Source organism: Lissotriton helveticus, chromosome 8 (genome assembly GCF_964261635.1).
Source record: "Lissotriton helveticus chromosome 8, aLisHel1.1, whole genome shotgun sequence".
Taxonomy (NCBI): Eukaryota; Metazoa; Chordata; class Amphibia; order Caudata; family Salamandridae; genus Lissotriton; species Lissotriton helveticus.
Genome location: NC_136069.1, coordinates 877151354 through 877163530, shown reverse-complemented (window position 1 = coordinate 877163530; position 12177 = coordinate 877151354).

Sequence of the window (12177 nt, the reverse complement as noted above, 5' to 3'; positions counted from 1 at the left end):
AGCATTAATTCAATCAACCTAGCTTATAACAATCACAATTGTCCTAACCGCCCCAGACAGTAATTTTTTTTTTGCTCCTGTTGAGCCCTTTTCAATGCTTGTTTTTTGTTGTTTCCCCCCCAAAAAAAACAAAAAAAATATAAAATTGTTCAAAAAATACAAAAAAAACAAAAAATGTTCAAAAAATAAAAAAAAATATAAAACAACAAAAACATTAAAAAAAAGTTATTTTCAGAACTACCTCCCCTTTCAAAAAAATTTGCTAGAATGTTTAGCACTCTGGCAAGCTCTATTTCTTTTAGTTCGCTTCCCAGTTCGCTTCCCGGTTCGCGAACCGGGAGCTAACCCAAAAAAAATGTAAAAAAAAAAAGAAGAGTAAGTATAAGGAAAGTAAACAGAGAGTGATGTTAAAAGAAAGACAGCTATAGGGAGTAAACCAGAGATACTGTTTATTAGATCTATTTACTGAAGAAAAGACGGAAGAGGGTATAATTGTGAAAAACAAAATAGATAAGGAAGTGAAAGAAAAAAAAGAGAGTAGAACAATAACAAAGAAGACTTTCTTGGAGAATGTGAGGGAATGTTCAAAATAAGATTAAAACATGGGGAATAACAGAGAGAAAAAATAGAAAACAGAAAAGAAGAAGTAACAGAAAAAGATTAATTGAAACAGCAAAGAAATGTAAATAACATAGAGCCATATCATCAACATAGGCAATAAAAGTTTTGCAGTTTTTATCGGCAGAAATATGTCACCAAAGCCGCTTTTGCAGCAGAAAACTGCTGCTAAAACCACTTTTGCACCAGTTTTCTGCCAATAAAAACAGCAATAATTTTATTGGCTGTGTTCATAATATGCCCCTTAGTGTGCTTCAACTACACAGAGAAAGCATTATGAACAAGTAGTGAAAGAGTGATCAGTCAAAGACACTAAGAGTAATAGAGACGGAGTGAGTGAACAAGAGTGAGGAACTATGAGAAGAGAGGGACTGAGAAAAAGAGTGGAAGGAGTTGAGTAAGTAGGTAATAGAGAAAGGAATGAGGAAAGTAGCAAAGGCAGGAAACTGAGGGTTAAAGAAATGAAGCTGTGGAACTAATAGTAGGTGAATGTGATAGAAATGTAACGAAAAGAATACAAAACATTTACCCTATAATTGTCGTTAAATTACTCACTTTTTGTTTTTATACTTTCAATCTGTGAAAGAGAGAACAAACATTTGAAAAATATTAAAACATGTATTTAAAAATTACAAAAGACAAGGGAAAAGATTGAAGGACAAACAGTTTTTCAACAACTTTGACACTGACAGAAGCTTCTGCTTCTCCAGGACCCCTACACAGTCCTAAAGATATACATTTTAAACTAACAGTATCTTGATGCAGATGAAGTGAGGCCTATCTTAAAACATGGTGCATCTTTTGCACTGCTGTTGTCTCAGAAAAGTGTCGCAAGACACTAACATTTTAAATGATTGCTTCAGGATGCCAATAAGATGTGTCCTATCCAGAGGTTTGTTTGAGGTGAGACCTACTCAGGGTTCCAAATGAAATTTCGAGTTGTTTGAAGAGAACAGAGGACATAATACATGTGAAGGCCTACCAATGAAGTAAGTCGTGTCCACTTCACTCTTGAACAAAGGCCAGACCTCTTCTGTGTCCGTGGACAGACCTAAACTTCATCTGCACAATGTCATTCATAAACTTAGGAAACACAGGTGATGTAATTGAAAAATGTGGAGTTTCTTTTCCTCATTTCACAATCACATCACCTGTGTTGCCTTTGCTTAGGTATCTCATAGTGCAGATGTAGTCCAGCATATTAAACAGTACCTAGAAGTGCAGCACTGCATGCAACAACTTTGACACTTATAAAAGCTTTTGCTTCTGCATGCCCCCTACACAATGCTAATTATATACATTTTAAACTGATGGTATCTTGCTGGAGATGAACTGAAACCTATCTTGCAACATGGTGCATCTTTTACACAAAAGTGACCCACAATGGAGCAAAAGAGGCGCACGGCCACCATAAATCTGACCCTAACATTGTAAATGATTGTTTCAAGATGCCAATAAGGTGTAACCTATCCACAGATTTGTTTCAGGTAAGTCCTACTCAGGGTTGCAGATGGAATTTAGGTTTGTTGAAGAATACAGAGAAGATAATACATGTGGAGGCCTACCAACGAAGTGAGTAATGTCCACTGCACTCTTGAACAAATGTCAGACCTCCTCTGTCTCCAGGAACAGGCCTAAACCTCATCTACACAATGTGGTGTGTAATGTTAGGAAACACAGGTAATATAATTGAAAATCATGCAAATTTTTTTTTGCTCATTCCACAATCATATGACCTGTGTTTCCTTTGCTTAGGTATCTCATTGTGGAAATGTAGTCTATCATATGAAAGACTACGTAGAATATGAGCACTGTATGCAAGAACTTTGACACTTACAGAAGCCTCTCCTTCTCCATGCCTCCTACACAGTTCTAAATGTACATCATAAATGGAAACAGTACAGAATTAATTATACATGTTAAATGGTTTATTTTTGCTGTTCTCAGAATGTATCAAATTTCACTAAAAACAGTGACTTGAAGGTATTCATCATATAACAGCGGGGAAAAAAAACCACAATCAAAATGATTGTGTTTAAAAAACCCATACAACATAACAAATCAGAATTCAGAACTCCTTAAAGTTAACTTACTTTCCATGACGGCGAAGGATGTCCTATGAACAGCTTACACTCTGTTGTGCTGTTATTACTTTCAGCCCGCCACTTTCTGAAAGAAAACCTCCATCGTTTTGAAAAACATGTTACATACAATAAATGACTTCTTGCTCTCTACCACAAGTTTCCACAAGGCCAAATCTTGTCAGAGCCATTTATAACTCTTGGATTTCTTGTAAGCTAATCCCGTCATTTGGCATTTCCGCAACTTTCAGAATTAAAATGTTGAAGATCATTTTCACAATCCTGGACTAGTAATATCTTCCCCTTCTTCCTCAGTCATGTTCTACATTTCCTATGACACTGATACTGCTTACTATGAAGCAGACTTACACTACCTCTATGACTACTACAATTATTTAATTCTCTACATCACTTTTAATCACAAAGCAATGTAAAACAGTAGACAGCATTGCAGACTTACATTCCCTCTACTCTATGTTTTGATTGGCTGCTTCAATTAGCTTATAAAAAGAAATAGTTTTTCTGAACTCATTCAAAGTGCACTTATTTCTCCATGACGTCCAGTCTTATGGTTAGAAGTTATGTCTCTGAACTACACTTATCCTCAAGGCCAAATCGTGTAGGAGCCATTAGAACTTCTTGAAATTCCTCAGAGCACATCCCGAGATTCTTTCCCTAAAATTTTGGTTTTAAAAACACCAGGTAAGAGTTTTTAAGGTCATACGGCAATTTTTTTTTGAAAATTAAAAAAGAATCATTGCAGAATGACCAGCCATTTCTAGACTTTAAATAAGCTGTGTAATGTCCTGATGTTATTGAAGGACCGTCATGATATATAATTGCTGCAGTTACAAAAGTCCTTCCTGATATTGACAACTGCGAAGCCACAAAATTTTTTATTAAAGTTGTCAATTTTGTTCCATCAGGCCTACATCGTTGGAACATTAAAATGACATACTGGCCATATGTTCGTATAAATAATGTGGACATCATTTCAGATTTACATTGGCTACACTCCATTTTGTGATCAGCTGCTTTTACTAGCTTATTAAAGGAGACTGATTTACTGTCTGGCAAAGTTAAATATATAAATCTTTCTGAGTCTACACTAGTAGTACTTGATACCCTACAGTTCTCGCAGTCATGCTGCCATTGATAAGAAAGCCCAAACAGCTGATCTACATCTACACCTTCAGCATGCAATACATCAAGCATATACATTAAAAACTCCTGACAATCTTGCTGAATATTTTGAGAGAATTGTGTTTGGCCTGAACATCTGTCTAACAGATTTCGAATTTCAGACACACTTTCTATGTTTGTTCTATCAGTGCTACATTTTTCTAAGACAGAATTTAACAAACTGCAAAATCTTTGATCAGAATTGACCACAATCTCTTCTTTTACATTTTCTAGAGAAAACAAAACATTAACCACTACATTAGCATAGCAGTTGACACCAGAACTGTTTTCAAATTGAAAACCAACAACATCTTCAACAGAATCCTTTTTGTTTCTGCTTATAATTTCAGGTTCATCGACTTTTCGTCTTTTTGCTACAACCTCCCCAGTATTGGTCACATTTCTTCGTTTCCGGCCTACCACACGTTTCTCAAACAAAGGATATTGAGGCAAATGTGGCGCATACTCTCTTCTTAACCTATTGTATTCCTTAACACAATCTAGATCCGCACAAATGCTTGTGACATCACACTCAATCAAGTACAATCCCGATAAAGTTCTAACTCGTGACAATGCCACATATGCCATACCCTCCTTGAACACAGAACTGCCAATATTCACCAATGCACTGTCTACACTTAAACCTTGCGATTTATGGATTGTCACCGCATATGCCAAGCAAACAGGAAACTGCTTACGGCAAACATATAAGTCTTTTACAAGCAAAAATCTAGCAGAACAACGACCAATTAGCTGTACTTCCTCAATGCCATCAAATTTAATTTTTAAAAATTCAATTCCATCTCTATTTCTGTATTTTACAAAATCAACAACATTACCCATTGATCCATTTACCAGACCTCTTTCAACATGTAAATTCCTTCTTAAAATTATACGGCAGTTCAAGCACACATTCAGAGTCTTTTCAAAACCTGCAGTTTTAGATATACTCTTCTCTAATGAATCCAATTTTGTTTTCAGATTCTCAGACAAAATAATTGTTGATCCCATATGCTCTACTCTGTCAATAGCTTCCAGTTTCACAATCTCTTGCTTTTCTAAATGCAACATTTTGTTGTTGAATTTGGCACATTCTGCAAGAGTTGGCATCAAACATATTCCAGATTTCTTCTCAGTAATTTTCTGAAAAATATTCTCAGGCACAACATCTTGTTCTGCATATAAATTTGACAGTAATCGTGCATGTAAAGCTTCTTTCCCATGCTCGGTCACTTTTCCAATTCTAACATCTTGTAGAATAGTCTTGTAAACTTCATCCTTCGCCTGACGCATATTTTCATGCAGTTCAGCATAATTGAAGTTTAACCATATATTGACGTTGCCAATGCTGCCTAGGCACTTCCTGGTATCTTCATGCGTGAGCATTTTGAACACAGGTTGCCCTTTCACTGGTGTCAGCTGCAGAAGATCTCCGAAAACAATGATGTGTTTGCCACCAAATAACACATCATACTCTGTTTTGAGAACTTCTTGCATTCTCAAATGCACAAAGGCAACCATGACATTGGAAACCATGCTTACTTCGTCAATGATAAGAAGTTTCATTTTCCTCAAGATTCTTGAAACTTCAAAACAAGCATCTCCAGATAGCTTGTGATATTGTAATTTGTTGTCATGCTCCACTGGCAGCATCAGTAAACGATGTAAAGTAATCCCTTTAATGTTATGTGCTGCCAGTCCAGTTGGAGCGGTGACAACACAAGACAGCGATGACTCTGTCCTTTCCTGCAAATAACATGAAATTGCTTTAATAAGGAAACTTTTTCCAGTTCCCGCTTCTCCATTCACGTACAGTCGGACAGGCTTCAACGACGTACATGAGCACTCTTTCTTGTCATGACTTAATCCATGATCAATTTGCATGGTAACTTCGTCATATATTTTCCTCTGCTCAACGTTGAGTTGTCTTTCCAACTCTTCTAAGTTAACCGCATCCTCCTGAGCATGTGCCATGGCTCTTTCCACTTCATTCATAGCAGTGGCAGCTTCATTTTCGATAACAGGTCCTCCTAGTGGATCCTGACTCAATGAAGCAGAACTCTGACTGTCCTGAGAACTGTCTCTGGTAATCTCGGCTGCAATCATTGCTTCCTGCTCAATTTCCGCATTCAACATTTCTACATATTTGGGAAAAGCAGGACATTCTATGGTCTCCTTGGCGGCATTGAAAGAGTCTTCGTAACAGAGAAAATCTCCAAGCAGTTCCTCTTCTGCACGCCAAGGCTTGAAAAGTTGCAAAAGTGCTAAATAGAAAAACTCCTTTTTTTCAGGAGATTCGCCACTCAATTTTCGATGGTTTACCAAGTGGCATTTTCTTTGCTTGACCAGACATCCCTCACTTCCTATTACAGCATACACTCCTTTCTCAGTATCTTCTTTGATGTTCCTCTTGAATATGTAATTTTGAAGAACCTCATACAGACAAACATTCTCGAGGTGAATGCTTCGATTTGGATAATATGTATCCAACATGTTGGTCTTCAAAATGTCGGTACTGTTTGGCTCCTTTTCCATCAAATACTCAATTTCCCGCACAGGTTTGAGAACTCGATTACGCGTTGCAGCAAGACTAAGACTCGCCCAAACAATACTCCTGGACTTGGCATAGAGACTTGCTGAAGACAACCGGTCAGAACATTCGTACGCTCCGATTTCTCGATGCGACAACATCTTCAGACTGAAACTGTACAACTTCTTGCTGAGGCTCTTTTCATGGGAAATGTCCTCCCACATATCCTTCAATTCTGTCTTCTCTTTTTTGGTGATGTAAGATGTCACATACCGAGCCACAGCCATACAGTTATCAGCCACAAACTGTATATCCATGTTAGCATTCCACATGGACAAAATCACCGGGTTGTAGTCGTTGATGTACTTGGACTCTTCGTTCCTCTTCAAATTGTATGTGTTTTTAGGTGATTTCTTCATCACATTATGTCGCAGCGAAGACATCAAACTGTTTACTCTTCCTTTAGAAATCACCGGTCGTGGAAAGCCGAAACGACATTTGGTGTAGAACTTGTCCTTGTTTCGGAATTTACGACGACAGTACTTTCCACATCGATGGCTTTGGAAACGCAGAACTTTTTCTCTTAGGCTTTTCTTCTCCTTTGCGTTTGGAACAGCACACGTAGAATACTGTTGTATAAAACTCATCACTGAGTCTTCTGGATCCGTTCCAAATTTAGGTGCATCCTTGATCCACAGCAACATATGTATATGAGGAGCACCTCTTGCTTGGTACTCCTTTCTCCAGAAGAAATCCAACACCTCTCCAAGAGGTGGATTCTTCTTATTCATGATGAAAGACATCATAGCTTCAAATCTATGATTGAAGTACCTACATACATTGACTGGATCCAAAGAGCACAGTTCTCCGGGTGTCTTGAATTCGATGTTTTCTACGTTAGCATTTGCCTCTCGTAGAAATTCAAGTAAGTCTTCCCAGCCATACTCGGCACAGCTCAGAGTGAGAAACCATGTGGGAGTTCCTAAGTTCCTCAGCATACATTTTAAATCACCATGACGACGGTACCAGTACTCATTAGTACCACGCTGACACGCCATGAGATTAATCAGGTGAGAATCCAAAATACTGTCTTGGACATTGACTTTATCCATAAAGTCACTTGCCGAGATGTTTTGCATGTGTATACCACTTTTCAAGATGTGGTTCACTGCATATGACAGTCCAGACAGATCGCTTTCAAACAGGAGATTAAACAAATAAGGAATGCATTGTCGAAACCTAGCATCTCCTGCATAATGAGGTACTGGGCTTTTAAGAACCGGTACAGAACCGGTAACCCAGCGGTGCCAGGGGATCAACACACCAGAGACCTCGGGTTCTCCTGAGTCAGACCCACAGAAACTTCAGAGTCTTCCAGGTGAAGTCAAAGATTAGTTTATTTGGCTGCAACCAAGGTGACAGGGTCCTAGAAGTACAATACCAGTATATTCAGGAGACTGCACACTTTCACAAAGTTAGGCTTCCCTTCTTATACACAATATTCACCCTTTGGCGAAGCATTCCTTGGGTGCGTGGTATTTCATTTATGGTTACTGTTTTACAAAAGAAAGCAGAGTCATGATGACATGTACATATTTCACGTCGTGCTGCCCATAACAAATCATCCGGCAAGGCCCAACATTTCATCAGATATCGCTGGACCCCTAATAAAAATGGTCACCTCCCCACCATAAAATAAGTGAGGAAAAGGAGTGGAGAAAGATGTGAGCGAGATATGGCAGGTGTGCGTGCTGAAATGGCTTTATGGCCGGTTGGGCCTAGATACTATCTTGCTCGGCCACTGGGAGGGAACTGACCTAACGAGCTCGGCCTGGGGCAATGGTTCTAACTTGTACTGGGGTCAGGAAGAAGTCGATTAAGGAGTATGTGTCCTTGTGGAATCAAATTCGACTGGATTAAGGCTTATGTAGAGGGCAACATGCAGCTAAGGGTTTAGAGGGCAAATGGCGATTTCGAGGCGAAATCGTCACTCGAATATGCTGAAAATACATGTACTTGATGTACTCGTCATTCTCGGTCTTTTGATACCAAATTCGTCCTATTTCGACGAAGTTTTTATTCTCGAGTCCGGTACTATTACGGATCCATATTTTTCAGAACCACAGACCCTCCTTTTGCCCTTACATAGGCAATTAATCTATCCTCATGTTAATCTGAGTCCAGACCTATATTCCTAAAGTCATTGAGATGTTGCTGCAACATCATTCTAGTGCTGAGTTCATGTCTTGACACAGGCTTCCTTACACATGATGTAGCACAGAGGCCACATATTGCAGGAGCACACTGTATACATAGACAGAACAGGAAAAGAATGGCTAAGACCATCCCAATGACCATCAGAATTTTCCATCCCCAGGCAGATATCAGTCCCCAGAACCATCCCATTAATGACCAATCTCCTTTATCCACATGAATAGATTCGGAAATCTTATGTAGTTTGGAGATGGCCCCGTACACTGTTGGAGCATTATCTGGAATAAAAATGCAACAACTGGACTGGATCAATTTGCATACTCCCCCCCGGTCCGCAAGTATTACATCCAAAGCGACCCGGTTCTGAAGGGTCATTAGTCGATCCGACTGGAGCTCAGCAGTCAGGTTACTAAGGGCACCAGCAGTTTCAATCACGGTGGATTCAACTACCCTTGTCAATTGCCTTATGTTTCTGCTGTTAACCATGGCTCCCCAGAACGGCAGAATACCCATTGCAAAGTCACCAAATTCTTGACCAGCAGTGTCTTCTTTACTAAAAACACCTCTAACTACCCTTGTCCGATGGTAATCCGCCGCTGCTGTGTAGGTGGGAGGTAACAGGAATGAAACAAAACATGAGCCCGAGAAGTCAGGGGGCAACCATGTATAGGCTCTATCGTGGCAGATAAAGTAAGTACCCTTTGCGGCTGAAAAGGCAGGGGAAGTCTGAGATCCAAAAACGTACGTTTCTGTGCAGACACTCTTCCCTAGCTGAGCTCTGGGATTCCTACCAATACCTTGTAGACACAGGTGACCTTGATGGGGTACGATCCAGATAGGGGACGATCTCTTAGCTTGCTGTTTCTCACTTAATGTAGCGCCATATCCGGTCACATTCCAACCTACATATGCAAGTATCTCATCATCCGGGGTATCTTCGTAAGAAGTTACTTCCTTGATCATGTCAACTATACCCTTGACTAGGGCGCTAGTCTTGAGGTTGTCTTTTACAGAACGTAGGGGTTGGATTTCTCGTGCATATATGAACATTGTCCTATATGCCCATACTGACCCATTGCGACTAAATGGTAGGACCAAATAGGGGATACCTCTATCCGTGGTGTGGGGCATGAGACCACACACCCAACAGTTGGTTGTGTTCATTACAAGTTGGTGTTGGTGTAATAGCTGAACGAAGGAGTTATTAATAAACTCTAATCTCCTACTTGATTCGTGGTCAGGCAAAGAGTGGAAAGAATGAGAGGAAACAGTAGGGGGAGGTATGGGCGATGCAGTGGGCGTGAATGTCACATGAAAAGAGAATAGAACATAGCTCATCAAAAACACCATTACGCTAAATAGCATAAAAATACACATTATTATAAAAATTTTCTTTCTCATTGTTTTCAAAAGTCTCTGCTTAAAGTTCATTTGTTTGGCAGTTCTCTCCACATCAGGAAACTCCATCCTCTCTAAGGTGCTGCCCGCGGCGGTAGGTTGTTTCTGCTAAAGGGCGCTTCCGTCAGTCTAGGGTGGCTCCCTTCGACCAACTGGAACCAGCAACCTATTGTTGTCAGCTGCACCCAAAAGTCTTTAATCAACCGCGACCCTAGCAGCGGAACCCGGATGGCGGTTCAAGAAAAAGAAAACAAAAATAAGCAAGTTACCTAGATGGGAGAATCTGCACTTTCAAAAATAGCATTTTTGGGAAAAAAACTTATTTTTATTAGTCCACAGGTTTTTCTCTCGAATCATAAAAATCACTTTTACTTTAGTCTGTTTTTCTCGGTCGCAAATTATAGCGTCTTTTCCCGGGTGCTGTCTGGTCCGGAAAGAGTAGCTCAGGTTCCACAGAGTTCAATTGTTCTGATGGCGGCGTAGTTTCTTGAAAAATTTTCCCACTTTCACAATCACGTTTAGCGTCTTTTACGCGTTCATCAGTTGTGCGCTTTGAGTCAGTGCCTCCTGTCCGGACCCATTGGTCATGTGGCAGAGGGAAAGGTATTTTCTTACAATGGATCCCGTGGACCCAATTGGCCTTCCCCTCCACTCTAACGGTCGACCTTGTAGACAGGAGGACGAGGTGTGGTCCGGTCCATCTGGGCTGGTCATTTCTTGTCCTCTGGAAATTCTTGACCAGTACCCAGGAGCCGGGGTCAATGAAGTGACCCGGTGTCTCGGAAACCGGAGGCAAGGTGTTGTGGACCTGTTGATATAAAACACGCAATTTAGCCGTCAATTCATACAGATAGTCGAGCAAAATGGGGTGTTGCAGCTCGCTAAACTTCGTGGGCCTAGGCACTCCCCATATGTTGGCTGGCCGACCAAAGATTATTTCATAGGGGCTGAGTTTCATTCGCGAATGCACAGTCATTCTGGTGGATAGGAGTGCTAAGGGTAGAGCGTCAGGCCATTTAAGACCCGTGCTCGCTTGGATTTTGGCCAATTTAAGTTTAAGCGTGCCATTGTAACATTCCACTAATCCAGCTGATTGGGGGTGATTTGCAGCGTGGAACTTCTGACTAATACCTAGCCCTTCACACACTCGTTTCATCACACAACCCACAAATTCACTTCCGTTGTCTGACCAGACCATTCTAGGCATTCCGAATCTGGGGAAGAACTCTTTCACAAGGGCTTTCGCTGTGGACAAGGCGGTATTGTCCCTTAGGGGATAGGCTTCTACCCACCTTGAGAAGGCGGAAACAACCACAAGCACATATTTTAAGTTGTTGCACCTCTCCATGTGTATGAAATCTAGCTGCAAAACCTCGAACGGATACGTAGGAGGTGCAAAATGACCAGCTGGAGTTGGGGTTCCCCTACCAGGATTGTGCTTCAGACATACCATGCAATTCTTGACCACGTTCTCTGCACACTTGGGAATCCCTGAATTCTTCCACACTGGGGCCAACAAGTCGCAAATCCCTTTCGCGCTGATATGGGCCATCCCATGAGCCATTGTAACCACTGCAGGCACATATGCATCAGGTAACAACCATCTTTGTTGCTCTGTCGATTCAATCCAACAACCATTTGCATCCATTCTCCCTGTACTTTCTCTCCACATGCTTAACTCTTTCTCCGTGGCCTCAGCTTGGATGGACTTCACACTTTCTATCGTGTCTTCACATATTCCAACATCATCAGTCCATCTTTCTGGGCTCGCAACATACATTCGGCTCATCACATTCTTTGCCGTTTCTTTAGCAGTTTCATCAGCAAATGCATTTCCACGACCAACATCATCAATCACTTTCTTGTGTGCACTACATTTCACGACCGCTACTTTCAGGGGCAACGTCAGTGATTCAAGAAGCTCATTCACCAGCTGACCATGCTGAATCTTAGCTCCATGCGAAGTCAGGAACCCACGTTCTCTCCACAGTCGTCCAAAACTGTGAGCCACTCCAAAAGCATACTGACTGTCGGTATAGACAGTCACTTTCATTCCTTTTGATAACACACATGCTCTCGTTAACGCCACGAGTTCGGCGGCTTGAGCTGAACCATGTGGTATTCGCGCAGTTTCAACAATTGTGTGCAAAGTTG